The following is a 21750-nucleotide window of genomic DNA, read 5'->3' as shown; positions in this document are numbered from 1 at the left end:
GAGTGCCTGTGAAATCCCTGTGTACTGCCCTCGCTTGTCTAACTTTGTGTTGTATATTGTCTAGCAGCTTTTCTTTCAAAGATAACAAAGCTACACTTGTGTGATAGGTGATGTAATGATCTCATAATAACAGGCAAAATCCAAGTCACAGAAAATGCCAGCATTTGAAAGAGAGCCGGATAGGAGAGCCTTTTTTGTATGGATCAGTTGTCTTGTTCTGATTTTTTTGTTTTACAGGTAAAATCACAGCTCAGTGTGACATGGAAATAACTGGAAATAGTTTTATTTTTAAATTCGGGGCCTTATTTTCCTTGAAACTGGATTTTCAGATACGGTGCTAGAAGACGTTACAGAATTGTAAATGTTGTTTCTGCCTCCTGTTCCTCTTGAACATTTGGTTTCCTGGGGAAAAATACTGTGTAAGCTCTGTAAGCAAAGAGGTTTTATATTTTTGGAATACTTGCCAGCTGAATGGTTTGTACCTTGGACTTAAACTGTAGAGGAGGATCTGTTCAGGACATCCATGTTATAGAGTAGCTGTTGCATGACTTATACTTGTAATCCGGTTCCTACTTGATAGCCTTAACTTTGCGTGGATTGTGTGTTGAACTTTCCAGTAGTTTGTTTGTTTTTACATTTCCTTAAGGTCTAGGCAAAGGCTTAGAGAGTTAGCAGACTTAAGGATAAGCATTTATTACTTTGTCCTGCCACGTTGCTATTTGAAACCTGTTCTGAGTGTTGGTGGTATTCAAGAAATTGCCGAGATTTCGAGGGTGAAATCTGTATCTTTAGGTGTACTGAGCAGAAAAGTACAATGGATCTTTTTAGTTGCCAGATAGCTTGCTTTATCCAGGCAGTCAATTTGTCAAGATCAGGCTGCAGCGTGGCCAATTCATTTCTTAGTTCCAACAACTGCCATCTTAATGTAGAGATTTATTCTGTAATCAAAACTGGAACTGTTGTCCCTGGTTATGTGTGCTTACTTATTTGTTTTTAACGCTGCTTCAGTGAGACTCTGTCTGAGGGCAGAAGAATCACAAAGCTAGACCAGATTTTGCTAAATGGAAATAACATAACACTGGTAAGTCAGCATTGTTAAAATGCTGCATGCATTTATTTTCTGTACCTGTAAATCAATCAGTCACTGAGCTCAGCTACTTTAAGCTGAGCTTTCCAGACAATTCCATTACACAAGGTAATTTCAAGTAGCTTCTGGGGCATATGTGTGTATGAATGATGCTGGAAAAGTGACCTTGCTGTCTTAGTACACGTTACAGTTTAAAAAAAAAAAAAAAAAAAAGAGCATGTCCCTAACTTTATTTGGTGAATGTTTTTCTGGTCTTCAGGTGTGCCAGGGAATCACTGGCTTTGTTAAGCGCTCCGTAAGCTGGTTCATACAGTGGCTTTTAACTCACGAGTGTTTGCCTGCATAAGCGTGTAGGTGGAATGCATCTACGTTTTATCCATTATTGTATGTATAGATGTGTTTGCAGCAGTTTGGATGTTTACAAGCTTGTCAAGTCATTTGGCAGTTATGATTACCATGTGATGCCCAGAGAGCTGTACCTTTACGTGCTCTGAAAAAAATCTGGAGGTCTGTTGGCTTATACCAAATCAGAAGCACTATGATTTTTAGTTTATTATCTGCTGGTGTAGGTAGGTCAGTACTGCAACAGTAATTAAATACTGTGATTATGCATCCCTAAGCTGAATTCTGCGACTTCCTAAATACCACAAGAGCAGACCTAGAATAGTTTGTTGTTTGTCGGCATAGATGGCTACAAAGTCAGGACTTCCTACGTAAAAGCATTCCTAATTTTGTGGGAAGAGGAGAGGATGACCAACTCGAGTCGAAATGAGCTCTGTGTGAATGAGGAACAATCTCCATTTTGCTGTCTTACCCAGCTTGCACCTCCTCACTGTGTGTCTGAGCAAGTGCCATCTTGCCTTAATTTCTAAGCCTCTTCCTGCTTTGGTTATTGTTCTGCCTCCTTAAAGGATAGTGCGTGTTCTGACTTCTTGTGTGGGGTAAAATTACTACCCTCCGGTTAAGCTGGTGGTATACTGCCCTGGAAGCAGAAGCTGGTGATGCTTAGAGTGCAAATTTTCAGCGAGACGTAGATACATTTCTGTATCGGATCTTGTGCCTCTCTTGCGGACACGTCTTCCCACGTCAGGAAGACTATGCTTTAGACTTTTTCTTACTTCGGTCCTGAAAGCAGCAAAGTTCTTCCTCTTTAGAAGTGCTCAGCTAATTATTAAGAACGTATCAGTAAAAGCAATGGTTATCCTCTTCTTTTATCCCTTATTCAGGAAAGGTGCATCACTAATGATGATGCTGGTTTTCTAAGTTGAAACCGTTACTTTCCTGTAAAGACACACTAATTTCTTCTGAATAAAAGCCTTTCTTTTTGTTCTCTTTGTGCTCAGTTACGTAAGTGCACGAGTGAGTGAGTTTTCCAACGGGTTGATGGAGTGGAAAAAGAATAGTTACGTTCCAGTTGCTGTCGGTCTTCAGTTTTTCTACATCTGTTGCATTTGTTTATGGCCCAAGTCTATATAAAACCCAAATCGTGGGCCAAGAGATTGCTATTCTTTGCACTACAGGCAGATACTAAGCTGGATCATTTGTTTAAACCCTGCTTCAGGCTGTGTCGCCAGAAACCGTGTGGTAGAGTGCTGCAGAATTCTGAAAGCTCTTCAGAGTGGATGCATCTGTTTGATGCTCAGCAGCCGTTGGTTCTGCTGGCCTTGAGGTTCAGCACTCTTGGACTTGTTTTGCTTGGCAGATGTACTCTCTTGTAGTAAAGGCATTGTAGTGGTATTTTGCGAGTGAGGACAGACAGACCAGACATCATCGTTCATGTCCAGGGAGCCGGGGCGGGAAGGTTGGTGTTCAAGCTTCTCATTCCTGTCAGCGGTGACTCCGCTTGCACCACTAAGTGGTGCTGTGTACATACCTTTATTAAATCGGGAGCTGCCTGTGCCTGCCTGCTTGTGTAGTTCGGAGTGGTCCTTTTAGAGAAAATGTTCTTTTGGCTGCATTTGTTCTCCTGTGATACAAAAACTTGACAGCTGTTGGGGGCAACTACTACTTTAGGAGAATTTCTATAAAGTAAGAAATTGCTGGTTTTATTTTGTCATGGTGGGCACAAAATTAACTGATTCAAAATCACGTCCACTGCAGCTTATGCTTCCGTAACACACCACTCAACTGATTTCTATGCGTAAATGTCTTCGGAGAGGAATCACAGGTGCCTGCTGTGACTATAGGGACAAGCAGTATGGGCTCACAGGAACAGAACATGCTTTGCCTTCCCATCACCAGAAGAAAGAGAGAAAGAAAGAAAGAGGTGAAGAAGGGTGCTCAGGAGCAAGAGGCTGCAAGGAAGTTGCTGTACATGATCCTTTTGCCTTGCTTTATCTGACAGAAAAGCTGCCTTCTGCTAGTTGGGTCTTGGCTTGAAAGACAAGGGGAGAGAGACTCCCGCCCCTCTCCCAGGGAGGGTGCTACTTTTGACTGGCTTGTTCTGACTATGTGATCTGCAATTACAATATTGAGATTGCATGGTGACAGTCTATACCACTGACTCCCTGAGTGGTTTTTCATTTCTGTCCCCGCTTCCTTCTCCAGCTTTTTTCAATATATCAATTTTAAAAAAAAAAAAAAAAAATTAATAAAAATTTAACCTTACATGAACATCATCTGTTGGCTTTGGCCCCAAACACTTTATTTCCTAGAAATAAGTTGAGTCTCTTCATCAGAATATGTAAAAGATTTCTAGCCACTGTAGTACTATTGTATTGTTTGTTTTTTTAAATAAGATTCTGTCCAGGTTCCAGCATGTGCACTAAATTTCTACTGCAGTAGAAGAGAGTCTTAAGCTGAAGAGAGATTTCATGCTTGGGAGAGAAAAAGGGCAGATCTTGACTCAAAAGTAACTTTTCCAAGGGAAAGGTAAACTCTTTTGTTTCTTTGGGGATTTTTATTCTGATAGCACAAGCATCTTGTTCTCTCAGGATTTTGTAATCTCTGGGAAAAAAACCCTTGGTGTTGTGTCACTTCCTCCTTCCCTGGTTGTGTTTTTTTCACTCCTTTTCAGAGGAAGTGCTAATACTGTTATAATTTAGGAAGACATTTTAACTTTTGACTCGGAGGTCTGCAGACTTCACTGTAAAGACAGTTTCTGTGCATCCAAATGCTGTTAATCCCTTAAAATACGAAATGAAAGATGTGTAACTTGGAGCTGAGACTGAGTCAGAGTATTCCAGATGGGTCTGGTTTACTTTGCATTCAGTGTTCCTGTAGCCTGTTGCTTTGGAAGGTACAGGTAATAAGCTTTTCAATCGAATAAATGAGCGGTAGTGGTTTTTTGTTTTCCTCCCCTAGAAATGTAGTGCTTGATCAGACTGCACTGACCTGTAGAAGTTGTGGGCACTGTGGTGTTCTCCAGAATGCTACTTGGGCTGCCACTACAAGTAGGCCATTTAAAACAATAACCTTAGACTTTAAAAATACATAAAAACTTCATGATGCTTAAAGTATAGAGCAGAGTAGTCATCAGGTTAAAATAACTTCATGCTTATGACATGCACAGTGATGGTTCCTTTCAGGTTTTTTGGTTGTTGTTGGTGGTGGTTGTTTTTTCTTCTTTAAGATGGCACTGGTTGCAGTGATCTTCAGTTTTACGGCACAGCTAACTGTCTTAGTATAGATATGGTTCCTTTCTGCCTACTATTTCCGTTTACTGGCAGACATAGTTAAGATAGCTCTTTGGAGTTGTGGAGTGCGCGTGTGTATATATCTATATGTGTGTGTGTGTGTGTGAATGTGTATGAAAATAAGAAGACCTGAAGTCCCCTCCCCACATCATTAGCTTTCGCTGCCCTGTATTTCAGTGTTACCAAGATTTTAAAGTGACCCAAGTATTGCTGTTGCAAATGTTTCCATGTTTGTCTAACTATTGTGATGACAGAAAAAAAAAATAAAATCAAAACACTAAATGTTTTATTACTTGCCCTATAACTATATAGGCGTTCCCTGTCTAATATCTATTTCTTTTTTCAGGATTCACTGTATTTATTTTTTTTTACCCTATGAAACGGAAAGAGATTTCTGGCTTACTGTTGGCTTTTGATAGACGTTTTATCCTTGGGGAATTGCCCACCAATTACTTCATAGAGTTTGGAATTTAACTGAAGGACATTTTGCATGCCCGTGTTCAAATAGCGATGCTAACAGGCCACCATACGGTTCATGTTGATAGCTTTATGGATACTTAAAGGTAGGCAATAGTCTTATTTTTTAATAATGCTTAACCTTTTTCTCTTTGGCATGAACAAGCAAGTCTGCCTGGTTTTGTAGGACTTGCAGCTTTTCCTTAACATCAGACTTTAAAAAGGGGAGAACCAGTAGTATCAGGTACGCAGTTAGGATGGCGATTTTTAAAATACTAAGCTGCGTAACAGTCTCGGGAAGAACACGTGTGACTGGGCGTGAGAGTCTGTGGTACAGCATTACTAACCTTTGCTAAAAAAAGTTTTGAAGAATGAAGCATTTGCTTTATGAACGGTACTTGAGGACGAATTCTGATGCTGCTGCTAAAGTTTATTGAAAAATAGGCACTGATTTCAGTGGTGATGCAGGTGTGGTTTCTGTTCATGCCTTAAATCTGAAAAGAAGAGAAGAGAAACCTCCATTTGAAGGAGGATTTTGTATGAAGGGTAATCAAACCAGTAACCTGCTTTAAGAACGACTTTAACATATTTGGAGCATCGGTTAAAGGCAAATAAGTCAAGTTTATCATATCCTCCTACATAAGCTGTGACTATTGAATACAGTCGGCAGTCCACCTCAGAACTTGCTGGTGCGCAACTGCAACGTGTTAAGTTGTAAGACTTCACAGCCACGAGCTGATGGGCCACAGTTCTCTCCGAGCATAAAGCGCTGTAAGTTTTAGTTTCTTGCACAGCAGTGACTCTTTTCAACATTAGTAACTATACAACAGGGTAAAAGGCAAATTTAGTGAATAATAATGTGTCATTCTCAGAGTAGCTGTTTGCATTTCACCATGATGCAGATGCTTTTTATAGCAGTTGTGTTGGCACATGTGTTAGAATTCGGTTAATTCTCTCCTGAACTCATTTAAACTTTTGGCTTCAACTGCATCACTGGCAATATGTTTCAGAATAGAATAATTATTTCCTTTAAAAAAAAACGGGGGTGGGGGGGTAAGAAGAAGGGGTGGAGGAAGCGGGGATAAAAAAATCTGTTGTCTGCCAGTGCTGTGGGCTGCTCACTCATTTTTCTGTAGAACTTCTGGGGGTTTTTTGTTGTTGTTGTTGTTGTTGTTGTTCTTCTTCTTCTACCTTAATGCTAATAGGCATTTCTACCTTTTCTACCTTGTTTTTCTACCTAATGCTAATAGGCATTAGCCTATCCTCTGCACCTTTGGTCATTTCCTGAAGTTTGTCTGTAGTTTCCTACATTAGTAGGTAAATGTATCTATTTTACTTTACAGAGTTTTGATAGTTTTTTAAATTATACAAGAAATTTAAGTCTTGGAACAAATGTCTTTGCTTATTGATTTTTGTGAGTAGCTGCAAAAATCTTATTTATTAGTTGCCCCTTTTAAAATTAAAATAAAAATGAATGCTATGCAAGAAATAGGTTGCAAGTAACTGTTAGGGTCTTACTACTGCTCGCTGTTGAGAGATCGTGGGAAGTGCAGAGAATTTGTGTTAAAAGTTACGGGCATTTTTCAAGATAGTTTTCCAGGTCTGAGGCGTGCTGAAATATCTTTTTCCTATGATAGTGTGTTTAGTTTCGTTGACTTCAGCGGAACACACAGAATACATTGACTTAAACTAGCTGAGAATCTGATGATAAGGTTTTATACTCTACCTAACATAGTGTTGTGATGACCTGTCCCCTGAACTCAAAATTATGTTTGATGATCGTAACAGGAGGCCGGATCTTTGATCTGGAAATTATGCTGATAGCGACATTACAGAATCCAGGCTTGTAACTTCACTGGTTTCTTGCAGCCCCTCAAGTTCATGAAGGACAATAAAGACCCATTCTCTTTTGTTCTTGTGCTATAATCGGTGATGGAAGTATGACATTGTCAGTTGTAAGAAGTGGCTTAACTGCTGTTGGAGTCTGCTTTTATGCCTGGAAAACCTGTTGATTTGCATGGGTTTGCACAGCTTGTGCTAATGATATGGCTGGAATGAGACAGGGTCTTGTGTAGTCTGCAAGGGCTGTATATGGTCCTGGTTTATAGCTGGGTGGGAGGGATTGGTTCAAGTTACTTCTGATTTGCCCTATTTAATATCTTAAATAGGAGTGAACAGGGTGATTGGAACAGTTTCATTTTTACAAGAGGAAATTTATAAATCGGTTTTTATCCTGTGTTAGAATTAAGATATGTATTTACTGGAGACAACGAGTCTAGCCTGAACACTGAAACAGCTCTGTTTTGGGCACACTATTAGAACTTTTTTAAAATTTTCAAATCATAACAGTCTGTCAGTTCATGCTTGTTGAGTCTGAGACATTAAGTGATGCCCTTTGAACAGGAAAACATTGCTAATAATTGATATTTGGTTTGTAGACTATACCTTTTGTATGCTCTAAAGTCACCTGTTGTTTCCCTTTCATTTATAAAAGTTCTGTTCGTCAAACCATATAAGCGCATACCTAAATTCAGTGTTAAACTTCCTGAATTGCTCTAAACTATTGCGTTGCTGTAAACTGTTTTGGCTGATAAACCTAAGCGGTCAGCTTGGTATTCCTCCATGTATATGTGATTAAGATGCAATAGGTCGGAACGAGTTACCAGGCAACTGCATGCTCCAGCTGCGTAGGAGGCACAAAGCAGCTGGCCCGTTCCTTGTAATCAGTGGGAAAGTACAGATTCTCCTGTGACCTTGGTCACTCTTGTCTATAACATATTAGATAAGAGTATTTTGATACTCCTCTCGCAGTGGGAGAAACACTGCTTGTGTCTGTGCAGTGTGTGAAAATCACTTTACCAAGATGCTTTTATTTCTAAAACCCTTGGAAAAAAAACTCAAAACGGAGTTTTAAAACTTTTTTAATCCAAGGCAAACGTCAGGATTCTCATTCTTACAAAGTATTTTACAATTGTGTAACCTTGTAGACTGTACGGAGAATGAGGATCTTGCATGTGACATACTCAAAAGTTTCATTTTCGGTGTTCTACACGCTTCTACTGATCGCAGCGCCTTTGTTTCCTAAGGGCACCTGGCAACAGACAATGCGTATGGGTTTCAAGGCCCTGTGGAACAGAGAAGGTAGTTTGCCAGTGTTCTTACTGCTGTTGCAGACATTGTTTCAGTGGATTGAAAGTGGCACGTTCCAAGTACCTTTTCCTACCATTGCTGCGTATATTTTTTTTTTTCAATCCAGAAGAATGTTTCTGTACTTCCCTTCCCTATAGGTGCATGTTGATTTACATTGCATGCTATTGCAGTGTTCTTAGTCTACCAGTTACAGATTACTCCTTTCAGTTCTTGTGCATTTCTGAATGTGTATCTACCTACTAAACTCACATTTATTCAGACCTGATATGCAACTGCTACGGAAGTCAGCTATTGTGCTAGTTATGGTGTTTACCCCGTCAGTTGTTTTACTGTCTAATAAGTACCTTGATGACAGAGAAGGGGAGTGTCAGAAAATGGACAAGTCAGGCTTTATATTAGAGATGGTTTTCATAAGATTTAAGAGAATGCAGTTTTGGCATAAGGATTTACATACCGCTCCCGGTGTTCTGTTGGGCTGACGGTGTTCTGTTGGGCTGACGTTTTGCAAGAAGCTGAGGTGTTTAACTTTCAAAAGCTGTTTATGTAAATTGGCTTACCTCTGAGTAGTCTCCTTCAGCTGTGTGTAACGAAGAAATAAATGTGCATCTCTAGACATGTGCATATGCAGATAGAATTGTAAGTGCAGAGCTGGGGATGATGCTTGTGTTTGAGGGTAGAAATACGGAGAGGGACAGCAGTGGGGAAAGAAGAACCTTTGAAGATAGTCTAGTGTTGCTCTCATTCTAGAGGTGAATGATCAACGTTCTGTACCATTCTTGACAAACGCTTGCCTAATTTATTCTTAAACATTTCCTGTAATTATTACTACTGTTGCAAAGATTGCCACATACCCTAAGTTTTTCAGGTTGTAATTTAAGCCCCATGATTCCGTGTAACTGTGTGCAGTGGATGCACAGAAAAGTTCTTCCTTATAGCTACCTTTTAGAGTTTAAACATTGTTCTTTCTCTTCAGTATTGCCCTTTCTAGGTTAAGAGGCTGTTTTTCAATTTATGCTTTGAAGTCAGACTCCTGTACATCGTTGAGCACCCTCTTGGACTTACTGTAGACCCTCACCAGTTATACTACACCCTTCTTGAAAAGCAGTACATCATCTGGAGGGTTCAGCAGCTAATCCGTGCAAATGTAGCGCGGCAGAAATAATGCTTGGACGTACTACCTCAAGTGTGATGTGTGACGAGGATTCACTGGGCCTTTTGATTAGCAAGAAACGGTACATAAGAACAAGGTGACAGAAATAGGACACGCAGCTGGCACACTGGCCTTCAAGCTTACAGTGCAGCTCCGTGGGCTTTGGCTGGCTAAAGAAGAGCATGAGGCACAGGAGAGAACTGCTGCTGGATCTTAGTGAAAGACGGTAAGTCATTTGGAGAGAGGTTTTCAAAGCCAGGAATTCAAGTCGGGTGCCCAATTCCAGAGTGCCTGTGAAATCCCTGTGTACTGCCCTCGCTTGTCTAACTTTGTGTTGTATATTGTCTAGCAGCTTTTCTTTCAAAGATAACAAAGCTACACTTGTGTGATAGGTGATGTAATGATCTCATAATAACAGGCAAAATCCAAGTCACAGAAAATGCCAGCATTTGAAAGAGAGCCGGATAGGAGAGCCTTTTTTGTATGGATCAGTTGTCTTGTTCTGATTTTTTTGTTTTACAGGTAAAATCACAGCTCAGTGTGACATGGAAATAACTGGAAATAGTTTTATTTTTAAATTCGGGGCCTTATTTTCCTTGAAACTGGATTTTCAGATACGGTGCTAGAAGACGTTACAGAATTGTAAATGTTGTTTCTGCCTCCTGTTCCTCTTGAACATTTGGTTTCCTGGGGAAAAATACTGTGTAAGCTCTGTAAGCAAAGAGGTTTTATATTTTTGGAATACTTGCCAGCTGAATGGTTTGTACCTTGGACTTAAACTGTAGAGGAGGATCTGTTCAGGACATCCATGTTATAGAGTAGCTGTTGCATGACTTATACTTGTAATCCGGTTCCTACTTGATAGCCTTAACTTTGCGTGGATTGTGTGTTGAACTTTCCAGTAGTTTGTTTGTTTTTACATTTCCTTAAGGTCTAGGCAAAGGCTTAGAGAGTTAGCAGACTTAAGGATAAGCATTTATTACTTTGTCCTGCCACGTTGCTATTTGAAACCTGTTCTGAGTGTTGGTGGTATTCAAGAAATTGCCGAGATTTCGAGGGTGAAATCTGTATCTTTAGGTGTACTGAGCAGAAAAGTACAATGGATCTTTTTAGTTGCCAGATAGCTTGCTTTATCCAGGCGGTCAATTTGTCAAGATCAGGCTGCAGCGTGGCCAATTCATTTCTTAGTTCCAACAACTGCCATCTTAATGTAGAGATTTATTCTGTAATCAAAACTGGAACTGTTGTCCCTGGTTATGTGTGCTTACTTATTTGTTTTTAACGCTGCTTCAGTGAGACTCCGTCTGAGGGCAGAAGAATCACAAAGCTAGACCAGATTTTGCTAAATGGAAATAACATAACACTGGTAAGTCAGCATTGTTAAAATGCTGCATGCATTTATTTTCTGTACCTGTAAATCAATCGGTCACTGAGCTCAGCTACTTTAAGCTGAGCTTTCCAGACAATTCCATTACACAAGGTAATTTCAAGTAGCTTCTGGGGCATATGTGTGTATGAATGATGCTGGAAAAGTGACCTTGCTGTCTTAGTACACGTTACAGTTTAAAAAAAAAAAAAAAAAAAAGAGCATGTCCCTAACTTTATTTTGGTGAATGTTTTTCTGGTCTTCAGGTGTGCCAGGGAATCACTGGCTTTGTTAAGCGCTCCGTAAGCTGGTTCATACAGTGGCTTTTAACTCACGAGTGTTTGCCTGCATAAGCGTGTAGGTGGAATGCATCTACGTTTTATCCATTATTGTATGTATAGATGTGTTTGCAGCAGTTTGGATGTTTACAAGCTTGTCAAGTCATTTGGCAGTTATGATTACCATGTGATGCCCAGAGAGCTGTACCTTTACGTGCTCTGAAAAAAATCTGGAGGTCTGTTGGCTTATACCAAATCAGAAGCACTATGATTTTTAGTTTATTCTCTGCTGGTGTAGGTAGGTCAGTACTGCAACAGTAATTAAATACTGTGATTATGCATCCCTAAGCTGAATTCTGCGACTTCCTAAATACCACAAGAGCAGACCTAGAATAGTTTGTTGTTTGTCGGCATAGATGGCTACAAAGTCAGGACTTCCTACGTAAAAGCATTCCTAATTTTGTGGGAAGAGGAGAGGATGACCAACTCGAGTCGAAATGAGCTCTGTGTGAATGAGGAACAATCTCCATTTTGCTGTCTTACCCAGCTTGCACCTCCTCACTGTGTGTCTGAGCAAGTGCCATCTTGCCTTAATTTCTAAGCCTCTTCCTGCTTTGGTTATTGTTCTGCCTCCTTAAAGGATAGTGCGTGTTCTGACTTCTTGTGTGGGGTAAAATTACTACCCTCCGGTTAAGCTGGTGGTATACTGCCCTGGAAGCAGAAGCTGGTGATGCTTAGAGTGCAAATTTTCAGCGAGACGTAGATACATTTCTGTATCGGATCTTGTGCCTCTCTTGCGGACACGTCTTCCCACGTCAGGAAGACTATGCTTTAGACTTTTTCTTACTTCGGTCCTGAAAGCAGCAAAGTTCTTCCTCTTTAGAAGTGCTCAGCTAATTATTAAGAACGTATCAGTAAAAGCAATGGTTATCCTCTTCTTTTATCCCTTATTCAGGAAAGGTGCATCACTAATGATGATGCTGGTTTTGTAAGTTGAAACCGTTACTTTCCTGTAAAGACACACTAATTTCTTCTGAATAAAAGCCTTTCTTTTTGTTCTCTTTGTGCTCAGTTACGTAAGTGCACGAGTGAGTGAGTTTTCCAACGGGTTGATGGAGTGGAAAAAGAATAGTTACGTTCCAGTTGCTGTCGGTCTTCAGTTTTTCTACATCTGTTGCATTTGTTTATGGCCCAAGTCTATATAAAACCCAAATCGTGGGCCAAGAGATTGCTATTCTTTGCACTACAGGCAGATACTAAGCTGGATCATTTGTTTAAACCCTGCTTCAGGCTGTGTCGCCAGAAACCGTGTGGTAGAGTGCTGTAGACATTCGGCTGATCACCCCGTGGGACTCGGCACAGGGTCCACCATACCCTGGGCCACAGAGCACTGACACCAATACGAGGATGCTGCAAATGGCGTTTATTCAACTGCGTCACGCCCTTATATACTGTCTGTCGGTCATCCCGCCTCCCTTAACCCTTCTCTTTCCGTACATCGCGAGATCTTCCGAGCGCCAATCCCTACAAGTCCCCCCTCACTATGGCGGATGACCGACGGTACAAACTGGCGTTACAGGTATAAGTGATCCCACCACCTCATAGTAATTCGTGTACTGGTGGGTACCCGCACTCTGTATAAAGAGTTTCCGCACGCAAACAGTCAGTGCTGGTATCCCACAACAAACCATAATAACCACCACCAAAAGGATTCCAAATAGGGTCAACGTTTTTCAGTCAATCAAAGACAGGAGCCATTGCCAGGTCGACGAGAGGAGATTGTCAAGCCACTGTCACCTGCCTCCTGTAATTGATTGGCTTTGTCTAAAAGCATATCATAGTCCCCCGCTTATGGGGTACACACAGCGGTTGCTGTAAAGTGGATCTGCGGTGTTCAAAACATCGGTCACACCATTTTGATGCTCGGTTGGTGTGTCTCCAGAGTTGTTGTCCACAGCGGTCATACTTGACAAGCACCCAAGGGTCACAACGACCACAGTGCAGGTACTCAGATGATCTTCTGAACGGCATCCTGCAAAATAACTCACAACAAATCGTTATTGACTGAGGTCTGGTTTCAACCACCGTGACGGCACCCAGCGCACACGTGAGTCTGGGTGCTCTGATGACTGTACTGCAGTATACCCTCTTCCCTGTGTCACCAAGCGCCACCCTCCTTCCCACTTTCCTGTTTCTGGGTCACGGACCAATACTGGTGGCCCTACTCCCCTTATCGCCTGTTGCCAATGCTTCTGCATTGGACTCTGTGACTCTGTACCATGGGCAAACTGATTGAGTGCAAATAGTGCTAAAGCCAACAACCGTGCATTACGGTGCACAGGGGTCTCACGAGCAGAACGTCGGCATTTGGGATTTTGTTGCTGATGATTTTCGTGGTCAAGAGGGTCTGTCTCTTGGGGTACCTGCTCCCCCTCCCTAAGAACATCAAGCTTGGCTTTTAATGTGCGATGTGCGCGTTCTACAATGGCCTGTCCCTGACTGTTATAGGGAATACCGTGAAGCAGTCGGATTCCCCAACGATCTGCCCACTGTTGGGTCTCAACTAGTGCTGCTTGTAATCTGTTTGTCCAAGCTTCCTTCTAAATCAAAAAAAAATGGGAGTCAAAATCATACTGCAAAACTGTCGCGAATCCCAGGGAGTCAGTGAACCTGAAAAAAAAACCACGTCTAACAGAGAGCCTGTCATGGGATGTCCTAAGCCGTAATCATCCATGGTCTTCTTCACTTGTTGCAAAAGCTTGCTATCTAACGGAGACCACTCCACCCCCACACCACCTGGACCAGCTCGGACTGGGCAAACTAAAGGGGGTCCTTCAAAACGTATGCCGTCCATAACACATTCCTTTGCTACAATTTTCCAGTCTGGCAACGTGATCTTTGGTGAATCGGGAACTCCTTTCTGTTCCCCAGCTGCTTGTAGCAGCTGCCGCTGTTGCTTCACCTGCTCCTGTATCTCCTCTACTACTCGCTGCAACATCTGCAGCGGATCTGTAGCTGGGCCGGGCACAGGTATTAAAGACATAGGCGTTGCTGTTTCACTGGCTGCTGCCGACTGCGCCTCACAGCCGGAGATAGCCTTTTGTTTTACCGCTGCGTGCGGCGGACGACAGCGGTGTCCGCCCACCAGTTGCCACGCCTCCTCTAACCGTTGAGCCGACCCCTCGATTGAGTCCGGACCACTCTCTTCCTCTTCCGCTACGCGCGTAAGAGGGGGTGTCCCGACTTTCCTTCCTCCTTCCTTTGGCCGTGCTCCGCCTCTCCCGACCTCCGGAGAGACATCCGGGGAGAAGGCGGATGTCGGCGCCATCTTAGGGTGAGCTTGTGGCGCGGTTCGCAAAACACGTCCCGGCACCCAATCCTCCGGATCATACAGGGGAACCGCTCCCTCCTCTGCCTGCTCCTTTTCCGATCCCTTCATCACCGCCCTCTCCGCCTCCTCTAGTCTCTGCCTCTCCTTCTCCCGTCTCCTTTGCTCCGCCACGGGTTCCTCTGCCTCCTGAATTAACTGTCGCTCTTTCTCCCGCTCCTCCTCTCTCGCCCGTTCACGCTCCCGTTCAAACTCCTCCCAAGGGTATCCCGGTGGTTCGGCCGGTGCTGACGGCTGCACTGGGAGCACCAGAGGCGTCTGCTCCGCTACCTCCGTCAGCCCTTCTGTCCGCGCCCCCCCATCCGCCTGCACGCCCCGCTCCGCCTGCGCGTGCATCAATCTCTTTGCTTCCTTCCATGTTAAGCCCTCCTCCCGCACTTTCCTGAAAATCGCCCTAATCCGCCCCCACGTCTTTAACTCCGGACCATGCTGCGTCGCCATAGCCCGTTCCGCTAAAGCCGCGGTGCATTTCGGCCAGCACTCAGGAGACAATATGTCCCCCGGGCGCTCTATCGCTTCCTCTTTCAGGAGCCGCTCTAGGCAAGCTTTCGCTTCTTTTTGTCCCATAGGGATTTTTACCTCTCTAGAGCACGAGTCCAACACCTTCAGGACTCCTTCCATGCCTGGCCAGGCCTTCGATTACGCCCCGCGTAATCCGCCGATGTCCAATCACGTCAGGGTCACCACTTGTAGACATTCGTCTGATCACCCCGTGGGACTCGGCACAGGGTCCACCATACCCTGGGCCACAGAGCACTGACACCAATATGAGGATGCTGCAAATGGCGTTTATTCAACTGCGTCACGCCCTTATATACTGTCTGTCGGTCATCCCGCCTCCCTTAACCCTTCTCTTTCCGTACATCGCGAGATCTTCCGAGCGCCAATCCCTACAGAGTGCTGCAGAATTCTGAAAGCTCTTCAGAGTGGATGCATCTGTTTGATGCTCAGCAGCCGTTGGTTCTGCTGGCCTTGAGGTTCAGCCCTCTTGGACTTGTTTTGCTTGGCAGATGTACTCTCTTGTAGTAAAGGCATTGTAGTGGTATTTTGCGAGTGAGGACAGACAGACCAGACATCATCGTTCATGTCCAGGGAGCCGGGGCGGGAAGGTTGGTGTTCAAGCTTCTCATTCCTGTCAGCGGTGACTCCGCTTGCACCACTAAGTGGTGCTGTGTACATACGCTTTATTAAATCGGGAGCTGCCTGTGCCTGCCTGCTTGTGTAGTTCGGAGTGGTCCTTTTAGAGAAAATGTTCTTTTGGCTGCATTTGTTCTCCTGTGATACAAAAACTTGACAGCTGTTGGGGGCAACTACTACTTTAGGAGAATTTCTATAAAGTAAGAAATTGCTGGTTTTATTTTGTCATGGTGGGCACAAAATTAACTGATTCAAAATCACGTCCACTGCAGCTTATGCTTCCGTAACACACCACTCAACTGATTTCTATGCGTAAATGTCTTCGGAGAGGAATCACAGGTGCCTGCTGTGACTATAGGGACAAGCAGTATGGGCTCACAGGAACAGAACATGCTTTGCCTTCCCATCACCAGAAGAAAGAGAGAAAGAAAGAAAGAGGTGAAGAAGGGTGCTCAGGAGCAAGAGGCTGCAAGGAAGTTGCTGTACATGATCCTTTTGCCTTGCTTTATCTGACAGAAAAGCTGCCTTCTGCTAGTTGGGTCTTGGCTTGAAAGACAAGGGGAGAGAGACTCCCGCCCCTCTCCCAGGGAGTGTGCTACTTTTGACTGGCTTGTTCTGACTATGTGATCTGCAATTACAATATTGAGATTGCATGGTGACAGTCTATACCACTGACTCCCTGAGTGGTTTTTCATTTCTGTCCCCGCTTCCTTCTCCAGCTTTTTTCAATATATCAATTTTAAAAAAAAAAAAAAAAAATTAATAAAAATTTAACCTTACATGAACATCATCTGTTGGCTTTGGCCCCAAACACTTTATTTCCTAGAAATAAGTTGAGTCTCTTCATCAGAATATGTAAAAGATTTCTAGCCACTGTAGTACTATTGTATTGTTTTTTTTTTTAAATAAGATTCTGTCCAGGTTCCAGCATGTGCACTAAATTTCTACTGCAGTAGAAGAGAGTCTTAAGCTGAAGAGAGATTTCATGCTTGGGAGAGAAAAAGGGCAGATCTTGACTCAAAAGTAACTTTTCCAAGGGAAAGGTAAACTCTTTTGTTTCTTTGGGGATTTTTATTCTGATAGCACAAGCATCTTGTTCTCTCAGGATTTTGTAATCTCTGGGAAAAAAACCCTTGGTGTTGTGTCACTTCCTCCTTCCCTGGCTGTGTTTTTTTCACTCCTTTTCAGAGGAAGTGCTAATACTGTTATAATTTAGGAAGACATTTTAACTTTTGACTCGGAGGTCTGCAGACTTCACTGTAAAGACAGTTTCTGTGCATCCAAATGCTGTTAATCCCTTAAAATACGAAATGAAAGATGTGTAACTTGGAGCTGAGACTGAGTCAGAGTATTCCAGATGGGTCTGGTTTACTTTGCATTCAGTGTTCCTGTAGCCTGTTGCTTTGGAAGGTACAGGTAATAAGCTTTTCAATCGAATAAATGAGCGGTAGTGGTTTTTTGTTTTCCTCCCCTAGAAATGTAGTGCTTGATCAGACTGCACTGACCTGTAGAAGTTGTGGGCACTGTGGTGTTCTCCAGAATGCTACTTGGGCTGCCACTACAAGTAGGCCATTTAAAACAATAACCTTAGACTTTAAAAATACATAAAAACTTCATGATGCTTAAAGTATAGAGCAGAGTAGTCATCAGGTTAAAATAACTTCATGCTTATGACATGCACAGTGATGGTTCCTTTCAGGTTTTTTGGTTGTTGTTGGTGGTGGTTGTTTTTTCTTCTTTAAGATGGCACTGGTTGCAGTGATCTTCAGTTTTACGGCACAGCTAACTGTCTTAGTATAGATATGGTTCCTTTCTGCCTACTATTTCCGTTTACTGGCAGACATAGTTAAGATAGCTCTTTGGAGTTGTGGAGTGCGCGTGTGTATATATCTATATGTGTGTGTGTGTGTGTGAATGTGTATGAAAATAAGAAGACCTGAAGTCCCCTCCCCACATCATTAGCTTTCGCTGCCCTGTATTTCAGTGTTACCAAGATTTTAAAGTGACCCAAGTATTGCTGTTGCAAATGTTTCCATGTTTGTCTAACTATTGTGATGACAGAAAAAAAAAATAAAATCAAAACACTAAATGTTTTATTACTTGCCCTATAACTATATAGGCGTTCCCTGTCTAATATCTATTTCTTTTTTCAGGATTCACTGTATTTATTTTTTTTTACCCTATGAAACGGAAAGAGATTTCTGGCTTACTGTTGGCTTTTGATAGACGTTTTATCCTTGGGGAATTGCCCACCAATTACTTCATAGAGTTTGGAATTTAACTGAAGGACATTTTGCATGCCCGTGTTCAAATAGCGATGCTAACAGGCCACCATACGGTTCACGTTGATAGCTTTATGGATACTTAAAGGTAGGCAATAGTCTTATTTTTTAATAATGCTTAACCTTTTTCTCTTTGGCATGAACAAGCAAGTCTGCCTGGTTTTGTAGGACTTGCAGCTTTTCCTTAACATCAGACTTTAAAAAGGGGAGAACCAGTAGTATCAGGTACGCAGTTAGGATGGCGATTTTTAAAATACTAAGCTGCGTAACAGTCTCGGGAAGAACACGTGTGACTGGGCGTGAGAGTCTGTGGTACAGCATTACTAACCTTTGCTAAAAAAAGTTTTGAAGAATGAAGCATTTGCTTTATGAACGGTACTTGAGGACGAATTCTGATGCTGCTGCTAAAGTTGATTGAAAAATAGGCACTGATTTCAGTGGTGATGCAGGTGTGGTTTCTGTTCATGCCTTAAATCTGAAAAGAAGAGAAGAGAAACCTCCATTTGAAGGAGGATTTTGTATGAAGGGTAATCAAACCAGTAACCTGCTTTAAGAACGACTTTAACATATTTGGAGCATCGGTTAAAGGCAAATAAGTCAAGTTTATCATATCCTCCTACATAAGCTGTGACTATTGAATACAGTCGGCAGTCCACCTCAGAACTTGCTGGTGCGCAACTGCAACGTGTTAAGTTGTAAGACTTCACAGCCACGAGCTGATGGGCCACAGTTCTCTCCGAGCATAAAGCGCTGTAAGTTTTAGTTTCTTGCACAGCAGTGACTCTTTTCAACATTAGTAACTATACAACAGGGTAAAAGGCAAATTTAGTGAATAATAATGTGTCATTCTCAGAGTAGCTGTTTGCATTTCACCATGATGCAGATGCTTTTTATAGCAGTTGTGTTGGCACATGTGTTAGAATTCGGTTAATTCTCTCCTGAACTCATTTAAACTTTTGGCTTCAACTGCATCACTGGCAATATGTTTCAGAATAGAATAATTATTTCCTTTAAAAAAAAACGGGGGTGGGGGGGTAAGAAGAAGGGGTGGAGGAAGCGGGGATAAAAAAATCTGTTGTCTGCCAGTGCTGTGGGCTGCTCACTCATTTTTCTGTAGAACTTCTGGGGGTTTTTTGTTGTTGTTGTTGTTGTTGTTGTTCTTCTTCTTCTACCTTAATGCTAATAGGCATTTCTACCTTTTCTACCTTGTTTTTCTACCTAATGCTAATAGGCATTAGCCTATCCTCTGCACCTTTGGTCATTTCCTGAAGTTTGTCTGTAGTTTCCTACATTAGTAGGTAAATGTATCTATTTTACTTTACAGAGTTTTGATAGTTTTTTAAATTATACAAGAAATTTAAGTCTTGGAACAAATGTCTTTGCTTATTGATTTTTGTGAGTAGCTGCAAAAATCTTATTTATTAGTTGCCCCTTTTAAAATTAAAATAAAAATGAATGCTATGCAAGAAATAGGTTGCAAGTAACTGTTAGGGTCTTACTACTGCTCGCTGTTGAGAGATCGTGGGAAGTGCAGAGAATTTGTGTTAAAAGTTACGGGCATTTTTCAAGATAGTTTTCCAGGTCTGAGGCGTGCTGAAATATCTTTTTCCTATGATAGTGTGTTTAGTTTCGTTGACTTCAGCGGAACACACAGAATACATTGACTTAAACTAGCTGAGAATCTGATGATAAGGTTTTATACTCTACCTAACATAGTGTTGTGATGACCTGTCCCCTGAACTCAAAATTATGTTTGATGATCGTAACAGGAGGCCGGATCTTTGATCTGGAAATTATGCTGATAGCGACATTACAGAATCCAGGCTTGTAACTTCACTGGTTTCTTGCAGCCCCTCAAGTTCATGAAGGACAATAAAGACCCATTCTCTTTTGTTCTTGTGCTATAATCGGTGATGGAAGTATGACATTGTCAGTTGTAAGAAGTGGCTTAACTGCTGTTGGAGTCTGCTTTTATGCCTGGAAAACCTGTTGATTTGCATGGGTTTGCACAGCTTGTGCTAATGATATGGCTGGAATGAGACAGGGTCTTGTGTAGTCTGCAAGGGCTGTATATGGTCCTGGTTTATAGCTGGGTGGGAGGGATTGGTTCAAGTTACTTCTGATTTGCCCTATTTAATATCTTAAATAGGAGTGAACAGGGTGATTGGAACAGTTTCATTTTTACAAGAGGAAATTTATAAATCGGTTTTTATCCTGTGTTAGAATTAAGATATGTATTTACTGGAGACAACGAGTCTAGCCTGAACACTGAAACAGCTCTGTTTTGGGCACACTATTAGAACTTTTTTAAAATTTTCAAATCATAACAGTCTGTCAGTTCATGCTTGTTGAGTCTGAGACATTAAGTGATGCCCTTTGAACAGGAAAACATTGCTAATAATTGATATTTGGTTTGTAGACTATACCTTTTGTATGCTCTAAAGTCACCTGTTGTTTCCCTTTCATTTATAAAAGTTCTGTTCGTCAAACCATATAAGCGCATACCTAAATTCAGTGTTAAACTTCCTGAATTGCTCTAAACTATTGCGTTGCTGTAAACTGTTTTGGCTGATAAACCTAAGCGGTCAGCTTGGTATTCCTCCATGTATATGTGATTAAGATGCAATAGGTCGGAACGAGTTACCAGGCAACTGCATGCTCCAGCTGCGTAGGAGGCACAAAGCAGCTGGCCCGTTCCTTGTAATCAGTGGGAAAGTACAGATTCTCCTGTGACCTTGGTCACTCTTGTCTATAACATATTAGATAAGAGTATTTTGATACTCCTCTCGCAGTGGGAGAAACACTGCTTGTGTCTGTGCAGTGTGTGAAAATCACTTTACCAAGATGCTTTTATTTCTAAAACCCTTGGAAAAAAAACTCAAAACGGAGTTTTAAAACTTTTTTAATCCAAGGCAAACGTCAGGATTCTCATTCTTACAAAGTATTTTACAATTGTGTAACCTTGTAGACTGTACGGAGAATGAGGATCTTGCATGTGACATACTCAAAAGTTTCATTTTCGGTGTTCTACACGCTTCTACTGATCGCAGCGCCTTTGTTTCCTAAGGGCACCTGGCAACAGACAATGCGTATGGGTTTCAAGGCCCTGTGGAACAGAGAAGGTAGTTTGCCAGTGTTCTTACTGCTGTTGCAGACATTGTTTCAGTGGATTGAAAGTGGCACGTTCCAAGTACCTTTTCCTACCATTGCTGCGTATATTTTTTTTTTTCAATCCAGAAGAATGTTTCTGTACTTCCCTTCCCTATAGGTGCATGTTGATTTACATTGCATGCTATTGCAGTGTTCTTAGTCTACCAGTTACAGATTACTCCTTTCAGTTCTTGTGCATTTCTGAATGTGTATCTACCTACTAAACTCACATTTATTCAGACCTGATATGCAACTGCTACGGAAGTCAGCTATTGTGCTAGTTATGGTGTTTACCCCGTCAGTTGTTTTACTGTCTAATAAGTACCTTGATGACAGAGAAGGGGAGTGTCAGAAAATGGACAAGTCAGGCTTTATATTAGAGATGGTTTTCATAAGATTTAAGAGAATGCAGTTTTGGCATAAGGATTTACATACCGCTCCCGGTGTTCTGTTGGGCTGACGGTGTTCTGTTGGGCTGACGTTTTGCAAGAAGCTGAGGTGTTTAACTTTCAAAAGCTGTTTATGTAAATTGGCTTACCTCTGAGTAGTCTCCTTCAGCTGTGTGTAACGAAGAAATAAATGTGCATCTCTAGACATGTGCATATGCAGATAGAATTGTAAGTGCAGAGCTGGGGATGATGCTTGTGTTTGAGGGTAGAAATACGGAGAGG

At 42.0% G+C, this 21750-nt stretch overlaps 1 protein-coding gene and 1 long non-coding RNA gene across 7 annotated transcripts in view; one reads left to right on the top strand and one right to left on the bottom strand.

Moving 5' to 3' along the window:
* Positions 1-21750, top strand: part of LOC126037485 (electroneutral sodium bicarbonate exchanger 1-like) — a 432495-nt gene that overhangs the window by 290009 nt on the left and 120736 nt on the right. The window lies entirely within an intron of this gene.
* Positions 12526-15403, bottom strand: LOC126037498 (uncharacterized). Its single transcript, XR_007505719.1, has 2 exons — positions 15090-15403; positions 12526-13154 (listed from the first exon to the last, which is right to left on the bottom strand). It is a non-coding gene; the product is annotated as an uncharacterized LOC126037498 (long non-coding RNA).

Source organism: Accipiter gentilis, unplaced genomic scaffold (genome assembly GCF_929443795.1).
Source record: "Accipiter gentilis unplaced genomic scaffold, bAccGen1.1, whole genome shotgun sequence".
NCBI classification, from domain to species: domain Eukaryota; kingdom Metazoa; phylum Chordata; class Aves; order Accipitriformes; family Accipitridae; genus Astur; species Astur gentilis.
This window is presented reverse-complemented; position numbering and strand designations above follow the sequence as displayed.